General features: G+C 42.0%; 2 long non-coding RNA genes across 2 annotated transcripts in view; both read left to right on the top strand.

Annotated features, from left to right (window-relative positions):
- The window catches only part of LOC117069895, a 248968-nt gene extending 230348 nt beyond the window's left edge, over positions 1–18620 (top strand). The window contains exon 3 of the long non-coding RNA XR_004431708.1: positions 18523–18620. This is a non-coding gene — a long non-coding RNA (uncharacterized LOC117069895). The remainder of the gene's footprint in view (positions 1–18522) is intronic.
- Positions 18621–20743: 2123 nt separating this feature from the next.
- Positions 20744–24530, top strand: LOC117071412. Its single transcript, XR_004432287.1, has 2 exons — positions 20744–21317; positions 24475–24530. It is a non-coding gene; the product is annotated as an uncharacterized LOC117071412 (long non-coding RNA).
- Positions 24531–24840: the final 310 nt, after the last annotated feature.

The raw sequence follows: 24840 nt of genomic DNA, 5'->3' as shown, positions 1-24840 counted from the left end.
TGTCACATCAAAACGTTTGGAAGCTCAACCATCTCATTTTAGGTTCATTAAAAAATTTGTATAAATTTAAGGAGTACAAAGTGCAGTGTTGTTACATGGATATATTGCATAGTGGTCAATTCTGGGCTTTCATCACACAAATAATGTACATTGTACCCATTAAGTAATTTATTGTCCCTCACCTCACTTCCACCCTCCCCACTTTATAGTCTCCAATGTGTAGCCTTCCACACTCTATGTCCGTGTGTCCACATTATTTATTTCCCACTTAAGTGAAAGCAAGTGGTATTTGACTTTCTGTTTCTGTGGAGTTTCACTTAAGATAATGACCTCCAGTTGCTGCATGTTCCATGTTGCTGTCCCTGTCTCTACTAAAAATACAAAAATTAGCTGGGCATGATGGCACGTGCCTGTTGTACCAGCTACTCGGGAGGCTGAGGCAAGAGAATCACTTGAACCCAGGATGTGGAGCTTGCAGTGCGCTGGGATTGTGTCACTGCACTCCAACCTGGTGACAGAATGAGGCTCTATCTCAAATAAAACAAAGCAAAACAAACAAACAAACAAAAAACAACAACCGTGATTTCATTCTTTTTTTATGGTTTGAATAGTACAAGGCTGAAAGAGTTCTGTGTGTCTGTTGGTATGGACTGTGTTCGGAGCCCAACTCTGCTGAATCAGGTACCTTCAGGGCTATCCAATATCTAAGATCACTGGAGAGAACAGCATGCCACCATAGGTTTAGATGTAAATACAGTCCTCACTTGACATCCCATCTTCTCCAGGCTGGCAAAGCCTGATCCAAGTGATTCCTGAATGCAGTGATGTAGATCTAGGCTCTGTTATCCAGGAATCCCTGAGGGTCATGCAAACTGGCCTTCAATGTGGTTCTAGTCCTCTCCTGCAATTTTCCAGCATACTTCAAATAAAACCCAAAGTCCCGAAAATGTTTTTAAGGCCCAAGATAATCTGGTTACTGCTTAACTTATTTCTTCTGCTGTGGCTACATTGACTTCTTACTGGTCCTAGAACATACCAGGCTCATTTCAGCTTCAGAAATTTCACATGTATGGTCCCTTGGATGGATGCTCTTCATAAATCCCTCAGATGCCTTCTCTCATCATTTCATTCAGGTCTCTATCCGCACGTCACCCCTCAACAAGCACTTTTGGTCACTCAATCCAAAATAGCTCCTGCTGTCATTCATACCACTTTATATTGCCTTTTTATATCTATAATACTGACCACTCATCACTTGACATATATGTTTGTTTGTTTCCTTTTTGTCTTCCCCACTAGGACATAAAATCCACAAGGGCAAGCACTTTGACTGTATTGGTTCCTTTCGTGTTTCCATCAATCAGAACAGCATTTAAAGCATTAACAATGCTTAATAAATATTTGTAGAATAAAAATACAATGCACGAGTGAATAAATGAATCAAAAGAGTTTGAAGAGAAATAAAGAAAATGTCTAGATGATGAAAATACTTCTGACAACACCACACAGAAACACAGTATTGTTTTATTGATGAGGAAACTGAGGCTTAGTTATCTTCCCCACAGTTGGTAAGGGGTAGAGTCAAGGCTCATTTCCAAATCAGTCCGATGCCAATGACATAAATGCAGACCTTATGTCATGCACGCATCCAAGGGGAGCATGAGATGAAACTTGGGTGTGGCAGGAAAATGAAGATGTCTATTTTTAATCTTTATAAACTTATGTAATTTTAATTTCTATTTGTATAATGTATGCAATCATATAGTATACCACTAATGCATGTATATTTTATTAGTAAATATTCACATATAGGGAATATGTGCTCTAAAAACATTTGGAGGTCACTTATCTGGGTTGCCATCTGTTTCTAGGAAGTTCTGAGCAAGGTGGGGTAGTGGGTGTCCATGGTGATAAGGAACACAGAGGAAGTGGAAATGGAAGGGAATAAAACATTGACACCTTCAGCCTGAGTCTGTGGGTAGGGCAAATATGTAAGTGTGACTGTAAGGGTGAGTTTTCTCAGATGTGTCTGGTGAGAATCCCCAACTTGCCACCACCATAGCGAATAGTGGTCTGAATTAGTTTCAGGACAGGACTGGGCATGTAACCAATGGACGCTAATGTCTCTAAAGACATACTTATCCATCCAAATTCAGGAGAAGGCCAGGTTTGGAATTGCTTCCTCATTCCTTTCCTTCCTGCTCTCCTCCATCTTTTCACATGCATTTGCAATTGTGTGCTCTTGTATGCACATCCAGCACAGATACACACTTCTGCACTTAGAACTTCTCACCAGCTCAGAGGAAGACCTGGCTTGAAATGGAGACCTTAAGAAAGAAACTGTAGAGGGAGAAGAAATGATCCATTCTAGATCTCTCATTCTGTAGATTAGGAAACCAAGACTCAGAGACAGAAAACACAGTAGTCCTGGCAGAACTAGGATTAAGTTCTCTCAGTCTCTTGACTTCCAGTCTCTGGAATCCCCACCCTTCCATGGAAGCCATTTTACCTCACTTATGCCCATTTTCTTACAGGGTAGCTTTCATGCAGAAGGCTGGCCACATTCTCACAATTCTAGGTCTTTAGAGCACTGCAACCTGGGAGGCCTTCAATAAGGAGGGTACACAGAGACGCGCCTTCCACATGAAGCATCTGCTTTCCCTTCAGTTTCCTATGATGTGATCCTGTGAAATATATTCCAGGAAGCACTGAATGCTTATTTCATCTTTATTTATAAACCTCTATGAGTCCTCCCAGCCTGTCCTCCAACTAGCAGGTCCTCACTGCCTTACAGAGCAGGAACCCAAGCAAGTGCTTGAAACTTAATTGATCTGGATGTTTAGAATCAAACTTCATTAGCTGAAATTACTGCAGTTTGCCTAATTTGTTTCTCTTTGTGAGCTCTGATAAGGTTGGTTTAACATCTTCTAAACTGTGGTGTTTATCATCATCAGTGCCTACTCAGATTACCCCTGCAGAGTAATGGGCCAGGAGAAAAATGGTTTAAAAGGTATAGCTATTTTGTGTGGATATTTCTACACATACCATACACAGTATGTGGTGTCCAAGTCACTACAAAAAAGTACTTATTTCCACAGGGCAACTCCACTTTTTAAAAACAAAACACTGCCAGAAAAATCCTGTCAATCATCAATATTAAAACATTTTTGGTGTTAGAAATTCTATACATTTTGATATTTTTTTTTAGGCAGGGATAAACCCATTGTTTTGTTATTTTTCCAGTCTGCTAGAGACTTCTGACTAACCTGTGTGTGTGTATGTGTTTGCAAATACATATATTTGTGTTTGTGAGTTAGACATCAATTTAAAAGAGGTTTGTCTCTAAGGACGGCTCTATTGATCTATCCCAAATGCAAATAAGCTTTTAGCATGATTGAAAGTCGTATTGAGTCTCCAGAAGGAACAATGGCTGCTTACAGAAGCAATGGTTGCTTGTATAAGGAACAATGGTTGCTTCTGTAAGGAGGGGCACTGTGAGGGAAACTTTCTCCTGTGAACCCATTTATCTATGTTGAATTGCACATGTTATCTTCTCCAATAATTAAAAACAAAAAATGCATTGTCAGTAACAATAATCCCAGATAATTATTTTTCCATAATACTACTACCAGTTAGTTGTGCTGTATATATAGCTTATATTATTATCTATATACAAATACATCATTTCAATGTGTTCTGGCAGTAGCCAGGTAAGTGTTTGAGAGTTGTGTTGACAGTCTATCCATTGGTTGTTGCTTTAAAGTGGAAATTTAATGTGAGGAAGCATGGCCAACACTGAGAATATAGAGGCTTATTTTAACATCATCACACCTACCTCAGTATTTTGTGTCCTTCTCCTAGGATGAATGAACATTTCATTCATTCATGCTGACAGAAGCTCTGGTTTCAAAAGGGACCAGTCACCATCAGATTTGTAAGAAGTGTGTCTTAATAAAGCAAAATTTGTCTTTCTTATTTGTTAAGTTATCTACATGATTGTATCAATTCTTGACTTAAATACCATGCATCCCTGGACTGACTGCGTGGGAGTACAAATGATGTAGGGAGTAATCGTAGTCACACTGGCATGTGTATTTAGGTTTCACTTGACAGTTCTCACCAGGGGAAACGTGAGGCACCTGGCCCCTTGTCCCTTTTCAAGGTCTCCCTCACATCTATTATTTTAAGGAGCCCTCCAGGGGTCACTCTTCACTTAAGAGTCACTCTAGAACACCTCTGAACTGCTTCTCACTCCTCTGGCGGCCTGTGCTTTGCTGTTGTTCACTTGCAAGCCTCTTTCCAGGTGCTTCCTCCAGGTTAACACGACACCACTGGAGCTGCCCACCTGGCTCAAGAAATGCCACCTGCCCTGTGCGTGGGCCCTTGCTGCTGCCATCCACTTGCCAACGGAGAGGGAAATAGCCACCATCTTCGTTGGGTCTGACCCTCTTACCGGGATCTCACCACCAGGTTTCGTGGCCCAGAGTTGCTCCAGTGCTTCTGCTTTTTAAGAAAACAGCTATATTCAGATAATCACATACTATACAACTCGCCCGTTTTAAAGTGTACAAATCAGTGTTTATTGGTATATTGTGTTATTAATTTTTAAAAATTGTAAAATGTATACAACAGAACATTTACTGTTTCAACCACTTTTAAGTGTACAATTCAATGGCATTAATTACATTCATGATGTTGTGCAAACATCACTATTTCCAAAACTTTTTCATCATCCCAAACAGAAACTCTCAACCGTTAAAAAATAACTCCTTATTTCTCTCTCCTCCAACACCTGGCAACTTCTAATCTATTTTTTACCTATGCATTTGCCACATTTTAAGTACCTCATATATGTAGAATCATAAAATACTTATCCTTTTATTTTGGTATATTTCATTTAGCGTAACATCTTCTGATTCATTCATGTTGTAGCATGCATCAGAACTTCATGACTTAATGGCTGAATAATATCTCATATGGCTATACCACATTTTGTTTTTACCTGTTCATCTTTTGATGGACATTTGGATGGTTTCCACCTATTGGCTATTGTGAATAATGCTGCTATGAAAAATTGGTTTGTAAGTGTCTATTTGAGTCTCTGCTTTCAATTCTTCTGAGTATATACCTAGGAGTGCAATTGTTGGATCATATGGCAATTCTGTGTGTAACTTTGTGAGGAATTGCCAAACTGTTTTCCACAGCAGCTGCACCATGGAGCATTCCCACTAGCAATGTGTGAAGGTCAACGCTTTTACTTTTACACAAATACCACATTTTCCCCTAAGGCAGGTAAACACTGACAGGGCTGCTTGGAAGGGACAGTTTCAGTTCACAAGTGGATGCTCAGAGGTACATAGTGCCTCATTCTAATCTGGCTTCTCTTTGCTCCTTCAGTTGTGTGCTAGTCATACTTGTTCATGCCTGGCCCCCAGTTATTAATACAAGTTGAGTTCTAGTCCCCGAAGCTTTTAAAGCCTTAATGCAAATTAGTCAAAAAACACAGATACAAGAAAGGGGACCCACTGCTAGTTCCAGAACCAAATCTCTACTTTGGTTTAGCTGGGTGAAATTTTTAATACTGTTTTCACCTAGAGACTGACCTGGTGGCTCTGCCTGAAAAGGCTAAACAATTTAGTGAAAAAAAAGTCAGTCATTCATTCGATGAATTATGACTGGTTAATAAGCCACGTGAGTCCAGGCCCTCCAAGAAGCAGGCACCAAGATGGGATGAAGTCTGGACATGGTGGCTCATGCCTATAATCCCAGCACTTTGGGAGGCTGAGGCAGGAGGATTATTTGAACCCAGGAGTTTGAGATCAGCCTGGGCGACATAGGTAGACTCTGCCGCCACAAAAAGTAAAAAAAAAAAAAAAGAAAAAAAGAATTAGCCAGGCACTGTGGTGCACACTTGTGGTCCCAGTTACTTGAGAGGCTGAAGTGGGAGGATGGCTTGAGCCCAGGAAGTTGAGGTTGCAGTGAGCCACGATCACACCACTGTGTTCTAGCCTAGGCGACAGAGCAAGACCCTGTCTCTCTCTCTCTCTCTCTCTCTCTGTCTCTTGAAATGTCATATATAATTAAATATATAGAAGTTATAATATATTATAATATAATTTAATTATAAATTTTAAACAATTTAATTATAATTTAATTCCTATGTACTTAATAACATATAATTATATAAATTATATATAAATTTATAAATTATAAAAATATATAAATATAAATAATATATATTTGTATATATTTAATAGAAAAAGAAGGAAAAAGAAAAGAAAAAAAGATGGGATAAGATGTGCAAGAGATCTCTTTGGAAAATGTCTGAGGTAGGCAGGAAGTCAAAGGGGCCAAGAGAGTGATCAGTTTGAGACACAGGTCTAACTCCTAGTCAAAGTTGGGCATCAGGGGAGGCCCTTCTTTCCCAGGAAAGGGCTTGCCTCAGTCCCGGTCATGCTCAGTTTTGATCTGGAAGCAGCCCTGGGGAGGTAAGGTCTCAGCACAAACACAGCGATGGGTTTCAGACCAATAGCTGGGGCCGCAGTCAAACTTCTGAAAGGTGCAGTTCCATTGAGATGATCAAGTGGGTTCGTGCATAGTGACATTTAGAGCGATTCTTAGGAAGTTTCTGGGAAAAAAAATCTACTGGGAGGCTCTTTTGGCATTTCCTGTTAGAGGCCTTCTCTTCTGACAGCCCTCTAGAAATTTCACACTGTACTCTATTTACTTATCACAGCAATCTGACAATGTCTCACCTTCCAAAGTGCTTGGGGTCTGTGGTCAGCTATGTGTTAACTTTTTGATCAAAGTGGGGAGTTCTAACTAGAACACCTTTAATAGAAAGTCATTTGACACTGAATCTGCTGAATGACTATAGCTTTGAGTGCTTTGACAGCTATGAAACCACTCTATTTTGATTAAGTCTCTTATCCAAATGGCTCAAGTGGTGGGGTCAGAACTGGAAAACAGAGCTCCTGATGCCCAATCCAATGTTTCTCTCAGTATTTTTTAATGGTATTTTATTTTCCCCTCAAGTTCTCCTTCATTGTTAGAGATAGTTTGGACCCTTGATGACTTCACCCCGGCTTGCCAATCCCCTGGGACCTGTGGGCATCTAAGAGGGATGTTTTGCTCAATGTGGTGGGAGGACTTCATGTTGTGCCATCTCACCTTACCTTTGATGCCTGCATTTACTATTTCTTCCTCATTAAAATCTTCACTCAATTATCCTTTGTCTCCCAGCATCCTCTCTCAGTTCCAGCCACAAACCTTGGCTGTGTTATCCCTGTTGCATCTGGCTCTCCTCTCTTGACTCAGAGTCCCACTGGTGGATCAAGGAGGAGATGTCTACACATTGGACATAGCTTGGGGCCTTCCCACCCTTGTGTTAAGGGACTCCATCCAGGAAGGTTGGCACCTGCAGCTTGGTCACACATCAAGGAGTGAATTACTGATGTCATGGAATAGGCTTTTGAATTCAGCAGACCTAAGATTACTTCCCACCCTCAGAATCTGTAAACTTTTAGAAATCTATTCATAGCAGGAATGTAGTCTTCTCTGTGGCACTGAACTAAATTAGAGAAAATGCATTGACTGCAGACAGGGCAGGGAGTTTGATTAATTAGGGCCTATCCCAGGCATGGCAGCAAACTTTCACTGTTCCTGCTGTTGCTGTACATTAGCATTCAGCTGTTGCTGAGTTTTAAATAGTACCTCTCCTCCAAAGGAAAACTTCAAGGTCCATCCATTTACTAAAGTCTACACATTTTCCCAGGGGATCAAATGCTAGCCTGTCAGCCCTAGGGTCAGGGAGGCTGTGCTTACACGGTTCAAGGAGAGCCTAGGGAAGGTTTCTTTTCCCTGCTTTCTCTGCATGCTCCTGGGCGGGGAGTCTTGTGTTTGCTACACTGTCTTTCCCTATTGGGAATGGGGGCAGAGCAGTTTTTGCTGTCTGGAAAAAACATCTTTATATATAAGACAATGGGGTTTACAATTCTGTTTTCATTTCACTCTTATTAAAAACAAAATGGGGGCACTGAGACATTTTGGTCAAGAAAAATACAAGTCAAGTCAAGGCTGGGAAGTACAAATAGCGACAGTAGGACCCCATGTTTGTAGAGCCGAACACAAGTTACAATGCCTTTCATACTCAGAAACTGATTTCATCTTACATACATCTTGAAGGGTTGATGGGGCAAATGCTGTTATCTCCGTTTTATGTGAAAAATATTCATTCTTTTAGCAAGCAAGCAAGTATTTAGTGTCTACTAAGGTTTCCTTCCTAATATTTATTGAGTGCCAGGCACAAGCTATTTGCTATCTAATCTAGCTCAGAGTGACCTGTGAAATAGCTGCTATTGTTAGCCCCATTTGGCAGATGGGTAAATGAAACCACAGAGGGGTGATATGGATGGCAGAGTTAGGATCTGAGTTTGTGCTGACTTCAGAACCAGTGTTCTGGACTGTTCTGCGGTACCCACAAGCAGTCCATTAACCACTTCATGAAACAATGACTCAGTTCCAGTGGATAAATGCTGTGAGGGAAAAGTGCAATGTGCCACAAGAAAATAGAACAAGTGTCCTAACAATCTAGAGATTGAGGAGAGGCTTCTCTAAGAAAATAACAATTAAACTGAAGCCTGAAGAAGGGGTAGGAACAAGACAGGGGAGTGGGGTGAGGGTGAGAAGAGTGTGCTAGAGAAAGAGAACAGTACAGACAAAATCTGAGTGATGCAAGGAGGCCACACTGTGAAGGACTTGAAATAAGCTTATCTCTTTGCTTTCTAGAGAGCATGGGAGACAGAGGGAGATGAGGTTGAAGAGATAGGCAAGGTAAGGCTTGAAGGTTCATATTAGGAATTGACTCAAAGCACTGGTAATCCACTGGAGGGAAGATTTCAGCCCATGGAAATGCATGTGGCTGCTGTGAAGCAAGTGTATCAAAGGAGGCAAAAGCAGAAGTGGAGAGAGTGGCCAGGAGACCATGACAGGAAGTGGACATGGAGAGAAAGTAGCAAGTCGGCTGATGTTGAGAAGATAAAGTTGACATGATCTGGTGACTGCTGTGAGCTGGGAAGAAGGAAAAGCAGACAACATCCAGATGCGTGGCAAAACCCCTCAGTTGACAATGATGCCATTTCCCCAGAGCAAACACCAGAGAAAAGTCAGGTTGGTAATGTGGGGAATAAATAGAACACAAGTGAAATTTTGAACAAGTTGAATTACAGATGTCAGGGAAATATGCAGAGAAGTGCATGAATCTGGAGCTCACAAGGGAGTTCTCTGCTAAATACACACACCCATGAGTCACTGAGACGAGCCCCAGGGAAGAGTAAAGATGAGGCCTAGATTATAACCCAGCACACTACCATATTTCAAGGTACTGTAAAGAACGGAGACCCATAAAAGAACAAGGAGGAAAAATCGGTGAGAAAAAAACAGAAAAATGGAGTAATGAAAAGACAGAGCGAGAAAAAAGGGGGACTACGTAACTAAAGTGAAGACATCAGGTAAAATGAGGGCTGAAAAGTGATTTAGGTTCTCAAGGCCATGAGTGGCCTTAGCAGGGGCCATTTCAGTGCTGTGGTGGGTACAGACATTATGTTACAGTGAGTGAAGGAGTGAGGGAGTATAGAGTCAGTGAGTGGCAGAATGAGTGGACAATGAGTGAGCGAAAAGAAAGTGCATGGAAGAGTGAATGAGTGGAGGAGCGAGTGAGTGGAAGGTGAGTGAGAGGAGGAGTCAGTGAGTGGAAGGTGAGTGAGTGGAGGAGTGAGTGAGTGGAGGAGTGAGTGTGTGGAGTGAGTGAGTGGAGGAGTGAGAGAGTGTAAGAGTGAGTGAGTGGAGGAGTGAGAGAGTGGATGGTGAGAGAGTGGAAGGTGAGTGAGTGGGGGAGTGAGGGAGTGGAAGGTGAGTGAGTGGAAGGTGAGTGAGTGGAGGAGTGAGCCAGTGGAAGGTGAGTGAGTGGAAAGTGAGTGACTGGAGGAGTAAGTGGAAGGTGAGTAAGTGGAAGAAGTGAGTGGAGATAAAGATTGCTGACAAGAAGTCACAGTATTTTGCTGTGTTGTGAGGGATCTCCATGCTGAGAAAGATGTAGTGTCCCATGTGGGCTGCCTGGTAAGCCATGGTTTCAGGCAGGTGCACAGTTGTGCCTGGTGGAGGGTAGTGGTTTTTCAGCTACCAGTAGGGACTGATTCTTCGGTAACAAAACTTGCTCCTGTTGACTCCTACGCTGTGTTAATGTTTAAAAGTTTCCCTAATGACTGTTGAATGAGTAATAATCTGGGTCAGATTTTTTTTTTTTTTTTGGACAGAGTCTCACTCTGTCACCCAGGTTGGAGTGCAGCGGCACCATCTCGGCTCACTGCAAGCTCCGCCTCCTGGGTTCAAGCCCTTCTCCTTCCTTAGCCTCCTGAGTAGCTGGGACTACAGGCACCCACCACCATGCCCGGCTAATTTTTTTTTTTTCTTTTTTTTTTTTTGAGACGGAGTCTCGCTCTGTCGCCCAGGCTGGAGTGCAGTGGCCGGATCTCAGCTCACTGCAAGCTCCGCCTCCCGGGTTTACGCCATTCTCCTGCCTCAGCCTCCCGAGTAGCTGGGACTATAAGCGCCCGCCACCTCGCCCGGCTAATTTTTTGTATTTTTTAGTAGAGACGGGGTTTCACAGTGTTAGCCAGGATGGTCTCGATCTCCTGACCTGGTGATCCGCCCGTCTCGGCCTCCCAAAGTGCTGGGACTACAGGCTTGAGCCACCGCGCCCGGCCCCGGCTAATTTTTTGTATTTTTGGTAGAGGCGGGTTTTCACCGTGTTAGCCAGGATGGTCTCGATCTCCTGACCTCATCATCTGCCCACCTTGGCCTTCCAAAGTGCTGGGATTACAGGCATGAGCCACCACACCTGGCCCTATTCTGGGTCAGATTTTACAATTTTTCTTCGGGTTGGACCTGTCTGTCTTATACATAGCTAGTTTTGGCTCCCTATAATAATGTAGAATTCATGCCTATATTTCTGTTTCAGGCCTTTTGGTCTATGCATAAGGAAATTTGTTGTCTTAGATAAGTGAAGTGAAGACTATTCTCAGGTTATGTGTGTGCATTTAACTAATGTGTAGTGTCCTGTTTTGTGGCACTTAGGAAAAAGCCACATGAAGAGGAGGGTATTTTACGAAATCTAAGACTGAGCACTGGTTTGTCCATGGCCTGTGGCTTTGACAAAGACCTCTTCCACATTTGGGGTCACATGCAAATCAAAGTGAGAAGTAGGCAGCATTTTTGTGTGCTCAGCTACAAACCCTAGGAGTCCTGATGGACATTTCATCATGATGCACAATGCAGGAGTCTTGATGAATGTCAGGGAGGATAGATTGTAATGCTACATTTGTACAAGGCACTCCTTTGCCAGTTATTCCCATCCAAGAGTTAATCATTTTTTATATAAGAATGATATTAAATTATAACAAGAATGAAAGGTGAGCTAAGAAATCTTATTGCCCACATAAATCTTCCCTTCTGGTACCATCATTCTTCAAAAGAAAGAAGACACATTCTCCCATACTTGTAGAGGCCCTGCTTCTGAGGGGCCTAAGGACCCTGTAGACATCTGGAGGACAGAGCAAAAAAGGAAAGAAGCTTTCTAATTGGTGCGTGTGTGTGTGTGTGTGTGTGTGTGTGTTTGCGTGTGTGTATGCGTTTGGAGCCAGTTTGTAAATTTAGATCACAAAATCCCTGACGAAGTTCAAAGTAGTGTTTCTAGAATGTTGCAACACTCCATGTGAAAGGAAAAAGTCAACTGTTTACCTGGACTTAAAGAGTGTGTTTGCAAAAACATAACCTGGATTTACTAGATATTTTGCCATTGAGTAAATGTAACCTGGTCTAAATTTCATCCTAACTTGGCACCCATAGATTGCTCTGACCACCAGTTGTTATTATATCCTGGCTAATGGTAAAGTGGGTCATTATTTCTAATTTTTCAGTAGACTCATGTCTCAGGTTGTTTTGAGCACTTCCTTCTATATGGTAAATCATTAGCTGCAGTTCCCAGAACTCTGTTTCCTCTTTCTATCTTCTTCATGTGGTAGCAATAACAGTATAGAATAAAGCTAAATAGAACATTCATCTATGAAATGCCATCACATTCAAATGAAACTCACCTGTTTGAGGCTTTTGAGTCTGCAAAGTAACTACTTATTTGATGAACCAAAAAAGAAGGCAAGCCGTTTGACTTAAGAGACAAGACCAGGGGGTTTCAGGGTTTTTGTCACAAAGCTCTTGCTTCTTGAGTGGTATTGTCCCCGGCCTGGAAAGCAACTGACTTCTGAGACAAGTGCAGTTTGCCTCAAGCCTCACTGCATTGTGCCATTAGACAGAACCTAAGTGAGACCCAAAGATGATCAAACTGTGCAGCCTACCTGACTTCTTGAAATTCTTTTGTTGAAAGAATCCTTAATTGTGAAATTTCTCCAAGACATTTACTTTGCTCAATTTCTTAATAAATCTTCCTTAATTTCTCAGTGGACCATGCAGACAATATTTACTTGATTTGAATAAATGGCTAACAATATGGATAAGGAAACTTTTCTTTAAAGTGTATCAATTGATTAATGACTTGGGTAAGATTCACTTTACAGCTCTTGGCTGTATTATTAGTCATTTTATAATAATGAGTTTTTGTCACTTGAAAATTCAACTTTCTTTGTGGAAACCCGGTTATAGTCACATGTGTTTGGTGCTGTTAGCTAGGGAGGATGTGACCATACTTACCCCGTGACAATTCAATGACTTTGACTCTGAAGGAAAAATTTACTAAGGTTTTGATAGTGCACCCTTGAAGAATACTGCCCAATAATATGGAGAATCACAAAGTTGGACAGGCCCTTAGATCTCTTCCAGCCAGAGCCCCCGATTTACAGAAAAGTAAACTGAGGCACAGAGCTGACAACAGGTTACCTGTATTGTTAGGCTGCCCACCCTAGATCAATACAAGTTTCTCATGTGCTTCTGCTATTAGGAAATACATAGGGTTTTGTTCCAAATTTACCCTCTAGCTGGGGAGGTAAAACTGGTACATGTAAACATTTAAAGATAGCACACAGCAAGATATCAAGTATAACCAGATGTAGCCCGTACTCAATGTAACAAGCTGCATTTTATAGCCATACTGCATATTAGGACCAGTCCATAGTTCATGTTAGAAAACAAAGCCAATTTTGAGGCAGAGCAGAGCAGAGATAACCGTCATTCTGTGGTACAACATAAACCTGGGCCACCTGCTGCTTTGGTCTGGGTTACGTGTGGCAAAACTGTCGAGTGATCAGCCAGAGGGGCTCCAGGATGCAGATAATCCAGCTTAGAACCACTATGACAGGAAAATCAGAAAAGCCTGAAGCTCTTGTCCCATGGGAATTTCTCCCATCTAATTCTGGCCGTGTCTCCCAAATAGGAGGCCAATCTAGTACAGGAACTAATAGCACAGATTCTAGAGCCAGATGGACCTGGATAGGTCCCAGTCCTACTAGTATGTCATTGTGTGACTTTGAGCACATTGTTTTACTCAAGTTTCATTTCCTCATCTGTAAAATGAGGATATAATTAATGCCTGCCTCACTAATTCTGTGAAGATCAATTGAGATAATGCATGGAAGTAAAACATCCAGCAGTTTCTGACATAGAACAATGCTTATTGCAAAGATCTATTGTTAATATACTCAAATCAACCATGCTATTAGCAATGAGAGAGAGTGTGTGGGGGGGGTTGCTGTGTGTGTGTATGTGTTTCCATATACCATGTTCTGGTTGTTTTAGTCATCAAGGAGAGATTTGAATTACGGAATCCAATTGGTTGTACAATCAATAGCCATTTAATGGCCGGAAACAACAAATGATGTTAAGGTGGAATCATCAGGAACAGCTCATTTGTAAGTGGTCCTGTGAATTGTTAGATGTTTATCAATGGGATTCTTTTTTACAGGCACAAAGGAAGACTACATTTCCCAGGCTGCCTCACAGTCAGGTTCGGGCCATTTGACTGCATTATGACCAATAAGATGTGAGAATTCATGTGCACCACTTCCATGTTGAATGTAAACCCACTTGATGATTCTCTACACTTGCCACTCTTTCTTCTCCTTCCACGGTCACATGTTCCAGATGGAGTAACTACTACGTGGAACAAGCACATATCCCTTAGTTATTGCTGGTAGTAGAGCCAAGAAGTGCAATTACCCACACGTTATAAAATATTGCATGAGCAAGAAAGAAATTTTTAGTGTCTTAAGTCTCTGATTGTAGATACTATAATAATATTAGAATAATAATTTGGAGATTATTATGGAAACTAGTGTTAATTATCCTAATGCCTAATTAGGCAAACTAGCTGACTAGAACTGTTCAAATGCAAAGAAAATAAAGATAACAAAAAAGTCCATATTGAAATAATTCAAAGAGCAAGTTTAATAATAGTCAATTGTATTAATAAAACATACAAGCCATTTTTTAACGTCATCCCCAAAATTACATTATTGGGTTGAGTTTACTTTTGATTTTGCTGTTAACCAAATAGTTTTTTTTTTTTTTTTTGAATAATACCCCAAAAGGCGACATTCTGACTCAGGACTGAAAACAGGGTGTATGTTTAGTTGTTGCCTGAAAATGCCCTTCGCTATATGCTGCTGACTGAAAAACAGAAGCATGTTTCAAAAAAGTATAGATTGACTTCATTGAAGACAAAAACAATTACAGTTCTACAGTGATGTTTCTCATGGCAGTGGGGTTATAGTCAAGTAATTTTTCCCATGTACTTTATTATATTTTCTACATCTTCCACAAAAGCACGTATGACTTGTAAACACGAAGATAGTATAATGCCGTCTTTAAAGTATTCTTTAAATATTATTTTATTATTTAAAGTCCTTTATTCTTTTACAGATAAATAATCCCTGAAATTACTAAAATAGAACAACAACAACAAAATCGACTATTCATATAGATTTTGATAGCAAAATCTTGTTTAAAAAAGATTTGTATCTTTGAGCTTATGGGCTTGAGCAAGTCAAGTCACATCATTAGTTGCAGGTTGTGGGAGGAAGTGCCACAGCTGAGGTGGCGGTACCGAGGTGATTTTCAAAAGGAGGGATTTTTCGGGAGGCGGAGCTTGCAGTGAGCCGAGATTGCGCCACTGCACTCCAGCCTGGGCGACAGAGCGAGACTCCGCCTCAAAAAAAAAAAAAAAAAAAAAAGGAGGGATTTTTAAGCTGAAATAGCAGAAAGACCAGAACATTGACCTGAAATACCTATGCATGGAAAAATATCAGCAGGAAAAAGTTCACCGTAAGAAAGACATTTCTGGTGAAGTTTCTTTAAGAGTCTTCTAGTGGCCTAAGTTTTTAATTTTTTTTAAACTGCTTCATTGAAGTATAACTGATATATGAATAAAACTCTCCCGTATTTAATGTATATAATTTAATGTTAGGCCATAAGCATACACCTGTGAAACCATCACCACAATCAAGGTGGTAAACGTATCTATTACCCCCAAAGATTTCCTGGTATCCGTCCCTTCTTTTTGCAGGTAAGAACACAACATGAGATAGACTCTCTTAAATTTTTTAATTGCACAATACAATACAGTGTCATTAACTGTAGAAACTATGTTGCACAGCAGATCTCAGGAAGTTATTCATCTTGAATAAGTGAAAGTTTACACCTACACAACAACAACTTCCTATCTATCCCTGCCCGAGATCTTCCCCCAATCACCATTCTCTGCTTCTATGACTTTGACTATTTTAGATAACTCACATGAGTGAAATCAGGCAGTATTGCCCTTCTCTGAGTAGCTGATTTCCCTTCACATACTGTCCTCCAGATTCATCTGTGTTGTCACATATGGGAGGATTTCCCTTTTTCCAATGCTGAATAATATTCAATTGAATGTATATACTGCATTTTCTTCAATCCGTTTATCCATCAATACATTTTACATTGTTTCCATATCTAGAATATTGTGAATAATGCTGCAATGAACATGGAGTGCAGATATCTCTTTGAGATTCTGATTTAAATTTTTTGGATCTATAACCTGAAGTGGGATTGATGGGTTATACGGCAGTTCTATTTTTAATTTTTGGGGGAATCTCCATACTGTCTTTCATAGTGGCTGCACCATTTTACATTCCCACCAACAGTATACAAGGGTTTAAATTTCTCCACATATTCACCAACTTACCTTTTGACTTTTTGATAACAGCCACCCTAACAGGTATACAATGTGCATCATACACCATGACCTAGTGAGATTTATCCCTAGCATGCAAGAATGGTTCAACATGTGGAATTCAATGAATGTGAATTCTGTGTCCCTTCTGTGACATCTCATCCCCTCCTATGTGACTAGGTCCTAGTGGGAGAACCAAGATCTCTCTTGCCAAACTTCCTTGTCTTAGAGCTCACAGATATCCATTGTTGCCCAACCATGCCCCAGTGCAGCATGAGCCTGCCATGGGTGCCGATGGCTAGGAACTGGGGTAGTCAGAGACAACTGAAGAGATGGGCTTTTCTCCACTTGGACCAAATTCTGGACAGTGACACTAGTTTCTTCTCCGTAATAGCTTGACCCTTTTGCCTTGGCTTAGGTTTGGTTTTCTCACACCCCACTTATATCCAGCTGAAGCTTAGTCTTCACAAACCTTCCTGAGAAAGTGTCTGAACTCCAACACACAGATGCGGAACCTTCACTGAGCATTTGTTAAGTGCTAGCATCGAGTTAGGCCTGATGACCCACTCAGACTTTGTCGTAATACCTGTATAGTACCACTGCATGTTACTCACACTGGAGAAAACTCAAGCTCAAATGGCTGCCTAGGTGTTCTTTCTTAGATTATTTTTAAGGATGCCAAAGTCAGTCTGGTAGGTAGACTGGAGATGGACATTGTTTCCCCTACTGACTTGATTTGTTATTTAAATTATTAGGATGATAGTGGAGGGCATTGAAGTGGGTTTCTGATGGAAAAACCTCCAGCTAGCTTGTATATTGCAGTTCCCTCTGTCACAGGTACTTGGAGCCAATGCAGACATAGACAATGAAGCAGGTCTCCGTTTGACATCCAGAAGACACAAGCTTTATTTTTTCTCACTTCAGGATGAGAGGAGAGAAAAAGAATGTTTCTTAAAAGTTTTTTCCTCTATGGACATCTGCACCTAACATGACTTTGCTGAGGTGCCTGGCTGCAGGTGCAGTATGTGGCATTGCTGTATCAGTTTATACTTCCCCCCAGCCAGAATATGTCATTTGCTTGCCCTGAAACTGTAACCCAAATCCTCATACAGTCTCTTCCTTTGGCTTAGATATGTAAACAAAAACAAATAAAAATCCCGTTAAATTGTGTCTTACCTCCAAAGCCACCTTATCATTCAATGGATGATTATTACGTTACTGAAGGAACCCAGAATATACTTTCTAGATTACTTATTTGCAATGAATCATGGTCTGTCATCCAGTGGCATTCTTCCTAGCTCTGTTAACTTTTCCTCTATTTGTGTCTGCCAATGAATATTCCAATTCCTCAAGAGTAAGGATTTTACCTTACTTCTTTTTCTTATCGTCTGTAGTGACCCAGAATTCTTTAAGGTAGGTGCTGAGTGGATATTTTCAGTGGGGGTAAATAGCAATTTGCTGCTGCTATACATTTATTTCTTAACTCAGTTTAGATTTAGAAATGATTGGAGTTGATGCTAAAGACTGTTTTATCCAATCCTCCAAACCCACTTCCCCAGGATTGTGTAAATGAGAAAACTGCAATAGTTATGAATTGCCTAGGATAACATAGCTCATTAGCGGAAGCATCAGGACATGGCTTTTCAGTTCAATGCTCTGTCTAATATAAAGTGCTGCATCCAGGCATCTAATGGGGCCAGGAGGAAATGGGACATAAAATAGGTAAGTTCTGTAAAGGAGGAAGCACCAGGAAGTGACAGGAGAGTGAGGTAGAATCTGAGGCTGGGAAAGGGGAGGCTGCCAGGGATCATGGTGAAATCTAAAGGTAAGAACAACAAAAAAGGGGAGAAACATGGGGCAGATCTACAGGAATGGAGAGGCAAGCTTCATCTAACGGCTCTCTTGCCAAGGTCTGAGCCAGCTGCGGGCAGGTACCACGTTCCAAAAATGGCTGCAACAATGCCTCAGGTCCCATGAGCTCCTCTACAGCAGGGCCTTACCACGTCCCCAGCAGGAGATGTGTCTAGTTCTTTTCCCTTGAACCTGGACTGGCCTATGACTTTCTAGTAACCAGGAGAATGTGGCTAAAGGGGCATATGTGACTTCTGAGTCTAAATGTAAGAAGGCATTCAGTTATTGTCTGGTTCTCTTGGAACACTTGCAGGGGGTGGGGGTGGGGAGCAGTGGGGGCAGCCAGCTGCTATGTAACAAGTCCAGCTACCCTGAGACCGTTGTGCTGGAGAGGTTGCAGGTGGGCACTCCAGTAGACAGTCCCAACTGAGCCCAGCTTTCCTGTTTTCCCTGCCAAGGTGCCGAGCATGTGAATAACCCCACCTGCGACTCTCTAGACCAGCCAGCCCATCTGCCGTCTGAACACCACCGAGTGACCTCACTGATGCCTTCGGGGTAAGAGGAGGAGGGCAGAAGAATTGCTCAGTCAAGCCTGACTGAATTCCTGATGTACACAACCTGTGAAATATAGTAAAAAATGTTTTAGAGCACTAAGTTTTGGGGGGTAGTTTATTAGATAGTAACAATTAGTGGAATACCAGCTTCTCCTTTACTTATAAACATACCACTCAGGTCTTTCTCATTGAGAGAATCTCATTTGCTTTGCCCTCGCACGTAAGAGAAAAGTTGCATGCCCAAGTATGAGCAGGCTTGAGCCCCGGGGGCCTGTGGGTGGCAGTCAGCTCCACCTTCTGTTTGCGGGTGGACGTTGAATGGTATTATAAGTCATGGCATAGCTCAATGTAAAATCCATGCTTAGTTCAGTGTGCAAACAGGAACTGATTCTATTTGAAAAAGGAAATTTAAAATACCCCACATGGGTACCGCAGTGCAAAGGAGAAGGTTAATCGTGGAAGAAAGATGATGCCAAAGCACATGGTCCCAGAATGCTCAGCCCAGAGAGATAAAGAATTGCACTCTTTCACAGTCATTTTCATAATATATTAGAAAGCATGTTCCCTGAAGTCTACTGAAGCAAAGTCTTTCTCTCCAAAATCCCTTCTGGATATAGAAAGGCACATGAGTCTCATTTTTGTGCTGAGGTTCTGGAAATTAGGGCTGGGCACGGAGATGGCATGGGTGTGTCAGGGTGTATGGAATATTGTATTTCCAAAGATAGCTTCAGCAATATCTCCTCTCTCACATGCCGCTCTTCCATCAAGAGGGGAGTGTATTCTTTCTCCCTTTGAATCTGTGCCGACCTTGTGATTCTTCTGAGCAATGAAACGTGGGGAAAGAGATGTTTTGGGACTTTGAGAAGCCTGGCAGCTTACACTTTCGCTCGCGGGAGGAAGCCAGCTTCCATGTAAGAAGTCCAACTCTCTTGGGACGGCCATGCCATGAGAAGCCCAACCCTGCCATATGGAGAGACCTCGGGGAAGGGAGCTCAAGGCCTCAGCTGACAGCCCCTGCTGAATCCCAGCCGCCAGCCAACACCAACTTGCCAACTACGTGAGGAATGCTAACATGGTAGTGGATCCTCCAATTCCAGTCAAGCTGACCCAGCTGACTGCATATGAACAGAGGCGAGCTATGCCTGCTAAGACCTGCTCAAACAACCAGATCAAACAAATAAATGTTTCTGTTGTCCTGGGCCATGAAATTTGGAGGTGGTTTGTTATGTAGTCATAGCTAATCAAAATAGGAGGAAACAGCATAGAGCTGGCCTATACTCGTGGAGGTAGAGCGAAGTGGGTGTGAAAGCAAGTTCCAGGACAAAGGCCTGGGAATCCAGGGACAGACCACAGCATTGGTTTTAAAAGGGGCGGCTGAGAGTCATCAAACAGATCCCAGATGGAGAGTCTGCATCAGAAATTCAAGAAAGTTGAGAGTCATCAAACAGATCCCAGATGGAGAGTCTGCATCAGAAATTCAAGAAAGTAGAAGAAGAGGGAACAGATAAAAGGAGAGGATACCGAGACAACGGTTCATTAAGTTTTGTGGGTTTTTTAAAAGTGTCAGATCAAGAAGGATTTTTGAGGGATTTTCTATGACCCCCTTCATAGAAATTGCTTAAAGAATACAACTAAAGTAAATATAAAACAAACATTTCTGAAATTTGATTTTAATAGGGCCTTGAAGCAAGTGTACATCCCCAGTCCCATGGCAGGGGCAAGAGCCGTATGAGACACAGCAAAGAAAGGTCACCACTCCATCCTTACCTGAGCCAGGTAGCATCCCATGCAGTCCTGATGGGGGCTGAGGCAGGACGGGGTCAGGATTCACTGCAATGCATTGCTGTTATATAGTAAATTTTGTATAAGTCTAATTTTTTGCAAGGGCCCTGTTATCTTCATAAAGCCTTGACTTAAATAACTCTTCTAGGTACTATTATATAAATATACATTCAGGAGGGACCTTGTGGATATGAAGATTCTAGCACTCAGAATCTGTAAAAAGCTAGGTAAGCACCACCATTTCCCGAATTCTATCTTCACTGTGTCTACTTAAAACTGTGTGCCCTATGTGGTACATTAGCATAGATCATAACTGATGCATTATCACCTTAAATTGGACTTATTATTCTCTCTCTTCCTTCAATCACATTCAGAATGTTCTAAATTTCTAGTGTCTCAGCAAAAGCTATGCTGAGGATAATGTTAGTCCCACCCCTTAACAGAGCTTAACCTAAGCTAAATTATGGAAGATTCCAAGGTTGCTTCCTGTTTCTCTTTTGTAATATATTGTTCCTTTCCCCAGGGGAGACAGGAACACTATGTCCTCTAATAACTAACCTTGGTCCTAGGGTGCCCACAGAGGCCTGCCCCTCTCATGTCCTTTATGCTTCTGACCTGCCCCTTCTTCCAAGAACACTTACTGATTTTGATGATGAAATATGTGGGTCTTTTTGAATAATTTTTGACACAGTAACATGTTCATAATGTTGTTTGCTTGAAAAAAATACAAAACTATATGATATATGCAGCATTAAAAATGTAATAGGGGCATACATTTCATTATTTTAACTACTAATAGCAACTTTCCTTTTAGGGAGAAACTGTTCTGCTTTTGAAAATAACTTGATAGGCCAGGGTGCGGTGGCTCACGCCTGTAATCCCAGCACTTTGGGAGGCCAAGGCGGGTGGATCAGGAGGTCAGGAGATTGAGACCATCCTGGCTAACATAGTGAAACCCCGTCTGTACTAAAAATACAAACAAAATTAGCCAGGCATGGTGGTGCACCTGTAGTCCCAGCTGCTCAGGAGGCTGAGGCAAGAGAATGGTGTGAACTGGGGAGGTGGAGCTTGCAGTGAGCCGAGATGGCGCCACTGCACTCCAGCCTGGGTGAAAGAGCGAGACTCTGTCTCAAAAAAAAAAAAAAAAAAAAAAAGATAATCTGATAGAGGCACTTGACTTAGAAGGAGAGGCCTGAGGGTGAAGAGTTGGTAGGAGTATAAGAAAGAGCAGGCAGTGGCTAAATTGCTCTGCATGAGCCCAGAATCAGGGAAAGAGCCCAGAGGTATTCCCAGGCTCAGGACGGTAGGGCATATGGTGGCTGGTGGGGATCCTCGGGCTGTGGGGATGGCCAAAGGACATTGTGAGGAAGGCCTGGCTGATGTTTTATTTGAAGCTGTATGCTGCGACGTACATTTTTACTCTGGTCATCAGCCTACCACAGGCACAAATATGAACTTCGTGTGTGTGTGTGTGCGTGTGTGTGTGTGTGTACATGTGTGCTTGTGCACACACTCACACATGCACAAGTGTGTGCACTGGGCAAGGGGGCAGACCTGGTAATAAGCAGAGTAACATTTATGGAGGCAGAAGCTGGAATCAAAAACTGACTATGAAAAAATAAACTCCTCATCCATCTGCAGAAATTTAGGGGAGGGCTTTTGGGCTTTTACAAGCAGAGAACTGAGGTTTGCATCATTTTATCCAGACCTCAGAGTCCATGCAATTTCAGCTGACCTATTGATTATAGATAAATCTATCATTATGTAGCTGGAAAGAAGAATCAAATGTTAAGATTAGTTGTCTCATGGTGGTGGGGATGATTTTCTTCTCTAGGATTTTCTCTATTATGTTTTCTACAATGAGCATTTAGTATTTTTAAAATTAGAAAAAGTTATTTTAAAAATGCACTCATCCTGAACGTCCCTGAATTTAGCTAGCCATCAAGTTAGGAAAGAATTAACAAATTAATCTCATACCTGGTGTTAATGACTAATAACATCTGAAGAATGAAGAGTAATAAACACGTCCAAGAACATGTGTGTCTAGCAGGGGCCTCCTGGAGACTGTAATTCTGAAAGGCAAAGGAATAGAATTTTAAGCAGAGGAAGACAACATGACTCACGTGAAGTAGCTCCAGATTCAACTTACTTTGAGAAAAGGAGAAGTTCTCAAGGCATCCAGAAACATACCTGTGGAAATTCTCTCTCTGTTTGGGAAAATTGGCACTAATATTTCCTAGTGGGCGCTTGAGCTATCATAAATTGTTTTCTCTTGGATTTTTAAAAACATACATTGGGAGCTTTACTCTTCTTTGCCCTCCAGTATGGATAAAATCCCTAACAGCTTGAAGCCCAGGATTTGTGGATATATATTTTACGAGGGCAGGGGCCATGCCTGTCTTCCCAACTGCCTCCCGAGGACCTAGGACAAAGCCTGAGACAGAGAAGGATACAATAACGACTGATAATAACTTATTTTATTAAGTGTTTACTGTGTGAAAGGTCTTGTTCAAAGTACCTTAAATATACTCCAAGTATCTCATGCATCCTTAGAACATGCCTATGAGGTAGGTAAAATTTTTATCCCTATTTTATAGATTTGAAAACCTGGAACACAGGGAGATTAAGTCACATACTCTAAGCTGCACAAATGGCAAATTGTGAAGCCAGCCTGTGAACTCAGACTGTCTGTGCCCGTATTCTGACGGCTATGCTTTGATAGCTGCTCAATAAATAGAAGAGAGCTAGAGGAAGGGAGACAGGGAGGAAAGTGTCAGTCATTTCGAGTATTTTTCTTCCCTCTTGGCAAGAGGATGCTGTAGAGGTCAATAATTCCCTCTTATTTCAGGTGGGGTCCCTGTGAAAATGAGCGACAGAAAATTTTGTGTTTCTCTATCACGGGAATAGGAATTTGACTCCCGGAACCCCCATCTCAACCCCTTATGTTGAATGAGTTATCTGGGGTCAGCCTTGCGTTTTTTAGCTTTCCTTTGGTAACAAGCTAGTCGGCCAAGCAGTTTCCCAAAGAGGTTGCGCCCATCCCTAAACACTAGAGGGCAGTATTTCAACAGGCCTGAGAATTTTGAACGCATCATAACGTATGCTTTCATTATTTTCAGGAAAAAAAAAAAAAAAAAAAAGCCTGTTGGACTGATTATTTCAGCTCAAGAATTTGAGAGTCCAGAGGAGGATGCATTTTAATGACTCCAGGGAACGGATCAAATTAAACACATTATCCAGGATTTTCTTCCCTGGCCTCCTCTCACCCGCCATCTCAGCGCTTCTGTCTGCGCTGCGTGAGCTGCAGCCTTGTGCCCTGAGTCATCCCCCTTGCACAGAAGTAGCCCTTGCCGAAGAACCCAGGGCCAGAAAAGGCCTCAGCAGCTTGGCTTGGCGCAGATCCTCCAAGGTCACCTTCCAGCAAGACAAACGTAAAAACTGTTGAAAGTTGTGTGCCTAGCCGGCATGCCTGCAGCTGGACAGGATGGCCCTTGACATGGAAAAACCAACCCAGTCCTGGCGGCTGCCACATCCTTGAAGACCTAGAGCTACACACTCGGCTGGGAGCTTTACATATGTGATCTCCAATCTTCTCAAAAACCTTGCAAGGAAAATAGTTTTACCATTTTGCAAACAAAGAAACAAATACAGAGAGGTTAAAAAAATGTGTCCACAGTGAAAAATCCATCAAGTACAGGACTGGGACTCACACCAGAATGTCCAACCCAGAGCCTAGGATACACATGGCATCTCCAATAGCTACTGCCCCTCCTTCTCTTATCCCTTAAATTACAGCTATAATTGGCCAGAACATTAAGTGGATACACTACATGATTTCCCGAGGGGAGGATGGACAGAGATGCAGGCATCTACTTTGGACCCTATGCATGTAAACTTCCAAGTTCTATTCTCCTCCATCCCCTGCAGCTCCTGGAATAAACTGGCATTTAATGGTTGCTCAGTGCTGTAAAGCTGGACTTCATTTCAGTTAATAATATTCTGTGTTGTCCGGGCGCTGTGGCTTGCACCTGGAAATCCTAGCACTTTGGGAGGCCAAGGCGGGGGGATTATGAGGTCAGGAGATTGAGACCATCCTGGCTAACAGGGTGAAACCTCGTCTCTACTAAAAATACAAAGGGCGTTGTGGCATGCTCCTGTAATCCCAGCTACTTGGGAGGCTGAGGCAGGAGAATTACTTGAACCTGGGAGGCAGAAGTTGCAGTGAGCCGAGATTGCACCAATGGCACTCCAGCCTGGGCAACAGAGTGAGACTCCATCTCAAAAAACAAAAAACAAACAAACAAAAAAAATTATGTGTCTCCTTGGGTTAGTTGACAGATTTACTGATAATTGTGAAGAAGTTTGTTTCTGCTTCACTTTTATATAGGAGCTGTTTCTGCTCAGCTTCTTGTTAAAACACCCTTAGAAACCCGTAAGTAA

Source organism: Trachypithecus francoisi, unplaced genomic scaffold (assembly GCF_009764315.1).
Source record: "Trachypithecus francoisi isolate TF-2019V2 unplaced genomic scaffold, Tfra_2.0 Lachesis_group3, whole genome shotgun sequence".
Classification (NCBI taxonomy): domain Eukaryota; kingdom Metazoa; phylum Chordata; class Mammalia; order Primates; family Cercopithecidae; genus Trachypithecus; species Trachypithecus francoisi.
The sequence above is the reverse complement of the archived record's forward strand: the minus strand, read 5'-3'. Positions and strand labels throughout refer to the sequence as shown.